General features: G+C 40.0%; 1 long non-coding RNA gene across 5 annotated transcripts; it reads right to left on the bottom strand.

Moving 5' to 3' along the window:
* Window positions 1-219: 219 nt before the first annotated feature.
* Window positions 220-3,583, bottom strand: LOC127927299 (uncharacterized). Of its 5 annotated transcripts, none has more exons than XR_008126836.1 (4): window positions 3,143-3,583; window positions 1,704-1,753; window positions 801-1,050; window positions 220-750 (listed from the first exon to the last, which is right to left on the bottom strand). It is a non-coding gene; the product is annotated as an uncharacterized LOC127927299 (long non-coding RNA). The 5 variants fall into 5 exon arrangements; XR_008126835.1 differs by having other exon boundaries at window positions 220-1,050; window positions 3,143-3,342; window positions 3,393-3,583; XR_008126833.1 differs by lacking the exon at window positions 1,704-1,753 and adding an exon at window positions 2,904-3,053 and having other exon boundaries at window positions 220-900.
* Between the last annotated feature and the right edge of the window lie 1,354 nt (window positions 3,584-4,937).

The following is a 4,937-nucleotide window of genomic DNA, read 5'->3' as shown; positions in this document are numbered from 1 at the left end:
CCTAAGATGCTGACCTCAGGTTATTGAGGGATCTATTCTGGATTAAACAACCTAAAATGCTGACCTCAGGTTATTGAGGATCTATTCTGGATTAAACAACCTAAGATGCTGACCTCAGGTTATTGAGGGATCTATTCTGGATTAAACAACCTAAGATGCTGACCTCAGGTTATTGAGGGATCTATTCTGGATTAAACAACCTAAGATGCTGACCTCAGGTTATTGAGGGATCTATTCTGGATTAAACAACCTAAGATGCTGACCTCAGGTTATTGAGGGATCTATTCTGGATTAAACAACCTAAGATGCTGACCTCAGGTTATTGAGGGATCTATTCTGGATTAAACAACCTAAGATGCTGACCTCAGGTTATTGAGGGATCTATTCTGGATTAAACAACCTAAGATGTTGACCTCAGGTTATTGAGGGATCTATTCTGGATTAAACAACCTAAGATGCTGACCTCAGGTTATTGAGGGATCTATTCTGGATTAAACAACCTAAGATGTTGACCTCAGGTTATTGAGGGATCTATTCTGGATTAAACAACCTAAGATGCTGACCTCAGGTTATTGAGGGATCTATTCTGGATTAAACAACCTAAGATGTTGACCTCAGGTTATTGAGGGATCTATTCTGGATTAAACAACCTAAGATGCTGACCTCAGGTTATTGAGGGATCTATTCTGGATTAAACAACCTAAGATGTTGACCTCAGGTTATTGAGGGATCTATTCTGGATTAAACAACCTAAGATGCTGACCTCAGGTTATTGAGGGATCTATTCTGGATTAAACAACCTAAGATGTTGACCTCAGGTTATTGAGGGATCTATTCTGGATTAAACAACCTAAGATGCTGACCTCAGGTTATTGAGGGATCTATTCTGGATTAAACAACCTAAGATGCTGACCTCAGGTTATTGAGGGATCTATTCTGGATTAAACAACCTAAGATGCTGACCTCAGGTTATTGAGGGATCTATTCTGGATTAAACAACCTAAGATGTTGACCTCAGGTTATTGAGGGATCTATTCTGGATTAAACAACCTAAGATGCTGACCTCAGGTTATTGAGGGATCTATTCTGGATTAAACAACCTAAGATGCTGACCTCAGGTTATTGAGGGATCTATTCTGGATTAAACAACCTAAGGTTATGCTGACCTCAGGTTATTGAGGGATCTATTCTGGATTAAACAACCTAAGATGCTGACCTCAGGTTATTGAGGGATCTATTCTGGATTAAACAACCTAAGATGCTGACCTCAGGTTATTGAGGGATCTATTCTGGATTAAACAACCTAAGATGCTGACCTCAGGTTATTGAGGGATCTATTCTGGATTAAACAACCTAAGATGCTGACCTCAGGTTATTGAGGGATCTATTCTGGATTAAACAACCTAAGATGCTGACCTCAGGTTATTGAGGGATCTATTCTGGATTAAACAACCTAAGATGCTGACCTCAGGTTATTGAGGGATCTATTCTGGATTAAACAACCTAAGATGCTGACCTCAGGTTATTGAGGGATCTATTCTGGATTAAACAACCTAAGATGCTGACCTCAGGTTATTGAGGGATCTATTCTGGATTAAACAACCTAAGATGCTGACCTCAGGTTATTGAGGGATCTATTCTGGATTAAACAACCTAAGATGCTGACCTCAGGTTATTGAGGGATCTATTCTGGATTAAACAACCTAAGATGTTGACCTCAGGTTATTGAGGGATCTATTCTGGATTAAACAACCTAAGATGCTGACCTCAGGTTATTGAGGGATCTATTCTGGATTAAACAACCTAAGATGCTGACCTCAGGTTATTGAGGGATCTATTCTGGATTAAACAACCTAAGATGCTGACCTCAGGTTATTGAGGGATCTATTCTGGATTAAACAACCTAAGATGCTGACCTCAGGTTATTGAGGGATCTATTCTGGATTAAACAACCTAAGATGCTGACCTCAGGTTATTGAGGGATCTATTCTGGATTAAACAACCTAAGATGCTGACCTCAGGTTATTGAGGGATCTATTCTGGATTAAACAACCTAAGATGCTGACCTCAGGTTATTGAGGGATCTATTCTGGATTAAACAACCTAAGATGCTGACCTCAGGTTATTGAGGGATCTATTCTGGATTAAACAACCTAAGATGCTGACCTCAGGTTATTGAGGGATCTATTCTGGATTAAACAACCTAAGATGCTGACCTCAGGTTATTGAGGGATCTATTCTGGATTAAACAACCTAAGATGCTGACCTCAGGTTATTGAGGGATCTATTCTGGATTAAACAACCTAAGATGCTGACCTCAGGTTATTGAGGGATCTATTCTGGATTAAACAACCTAAGATGCTGACCTCAGGTTATTGAGGGATCTATTCTGGATTAAACAACCTAAGATGCTGACCTCAGGTTATTGAGGGATCTATTCTGGATTAAACAACCTAAGATGCTGACCTCAGGTTATTGAGGGATCTATTCTGGATTAAACAACCTAAGATGCTGACCTCAGGTTATTGAGGGATCTATTCTGGATTAAACAACCTAAGATGCTGACCTCAGGTTATTGAGGGATCTATTCTGGATTAAACAACCTAAGATGCTGACCTCAGGTTATTGAGGGATCTATTCTGGATTAAACAACCTAAGATGCTGACCTCAGGTTATTGAGGGATCTATTCTGGATTAAACAACCTAAGATGCTGACCTCAGGTTATTGAGGGATCTATTCTGGATTAAACAACCTAAGATGCTGACCTCAGGTTATTGAGGGATCTATTCTGGATTAAACAACCTAAGATGCTGACCTCAGGTTATTGAGGGATCTATTCTGGATTAAACAACCTAAGATGCTGACCTCAGGTTATTGAGGGATCTATTCTGGATTAAACAACCTAAGATGTTGACCTCAGGTTATTGAGGGATCTATTCTGGATTAAACAACCTAAGATGCTGACCTCAGGTTATTGAGGGATCTATTCTGGATTAAACAACCTAAGATGTTGACCTCAGGTTATTGAGGGATCTATTCTGGATTAAACAACCTAAGATGCTGACCTCAGGTTATTGAGGGATCTATTCTGGATTAAACACCTAAGATGCTGACCTCAGGTTATATTCTGGATTAAACAACCTAAGATGTTGACCTCAGGTTATTGAGGGATCTATTCTGGATTAAACAACCTAAGATGTTGACCTCAGGTTATTGAGGGATCTATTCTGGATTAAACAACCTAAGATGCTGACCTCAGGTTATTGAGGGATCTATTCTGGATTAAACAACCTAAGATGTTGACCTCAGGTTATTGAGGGATCTATTCTGGATTAAACAACCTAAGATGCTGACCTCAGGTTATTGAGGGATCTATTCTGGATTAAACAACCTAAGATGTTGACCTCAGGTTATTGAGGGATCTATTCTGGATTAAACAACCTAAGATGCTGACCTCAGGTTATTGAGGGATCTATTCTGGATTAAACAACCTAAGATGCTGACCTCAGGTTATTGAGGGATCTATTCTGGATTAAACAACCTAAGATGCTGACCTCAGGTTATTGAGGGATCTATTCTGGATTAAACAACCTAAGATGCTGACCTCAGGTTATTGAGGGATCTATTCTGGATTAAACAACCTAAGATGCTGACCTCAGGTTATTGAGGGATCTATTCTGGATTAAACAACCTAAGATGCTGACCTCAGGTTATTGAGGGATCTATTCTGGATTAAACAACCTAAGATGCTGACCTCAGGTTATTGAGGGATCTATTCTGGATTAAACAACCTAAGATGCTGACCTCAGGTTATTGAGGGATCTATTCTGGATTAAACAACCTAAGATGCTGACCTCAGGTTATTGAGGGATCTATTCTGGATTAAACAACCTAAGATGCTGACCTCAGGTTATTGAGGGATCTATTCTGGATTAAACAACCTAAAATGCTGACCTCAGGTTATTGAGGGATCTATTCTGGGGATTAAAACAACCTAAGATGCTGACATCAGGTTATTGAGGGATCTATTCTGGATTAAACAACCTAAGATGCTGACCTCAGGTTATTGAGGGATCTATTCTGGATTAAACAACCTAAGATGCTGACCTCAGGTTATTGAGGGATCTATTCTGTATTAAACAACCTAAGATGCTGACCTCAGGTTATTGAGGGATCTATTCTGGATTAAACAACCTAAGATGCTGACCTCAGGTTATTGAGGGATCTATTCTGGATTAAACAACCTAAGATGCTGACCTCAGGTTATTGAGGGATCTATTCTGGATTAAACAACCTAAAATGCTGACCTCAGGTTATTGAGGGATCTATTCTGGATTAAACGTCAGAGGAATACAGTTTTATCATGCGCAGGTGTTATTCAGGTCCCTGTTTAGTATTTACCTAAATACACTGTTTGTCTTTGGCAGGACAGAGACCACACTCTCACTCTGACAGCAGGAAGAGTACTTCAGGGGAACAAGACCTAGAGACGCCCAAACCAGTGAGACCACACCAGTGTCCCCACTGTGTAAAGAGTTTTAAGTGGTTATGTTACCTAAAAGAACATGAAAGAATACACACAGGAGAAAAGCCTTTCCAATGTTCCCAGTGTGATAAAAGTTTTACCCAATTAGGGAGCCTGAAAATACACGAGAGATCACACACAAGAGAGAAACCTTACCACTGTTCCCACTGTGAAAATACTTTTTTCTCATCAGGGGACCTGCTAAAGCATAAAAGAATACACACTGCAGAGAGGCCCTACCGATGTTCCCAGTGTGGAAAGACTTTATCCAGTTAGGGAACCTGAAAAGGCATTTGAAACGCACACAGGGAGAAGCCCTACCACTGCTCATACTGTGAAAAGATATTTACCCAGCTAGTGAACCTAAAAAGGCATGAGAGGACACACAAAGGTGAAAAACCTTTCCAATGT

This window comes from Oncorhynchus keta, unplaced genomic scaffold, assembly GCF_023373465.1.
Source record: "Oncorhynchus keta strain PuntledgeMale-10-30-2019 unplaced genomic scaffold, Oket_V2 Un_scaffold_11504_pilon_pilon, whole genome shotgun sequence".
NCBI classification, from domain to species: domain Eukaryota; kingdom Metazoa; phylum Chordata; class Actinopteri; order Salmoniformes; family Salmonidae; genus Oncorhynchus; species Oncorhynchus keta.
This window is presented reverse-complemented; position numbering and strand designations above follow the sequence as displayed.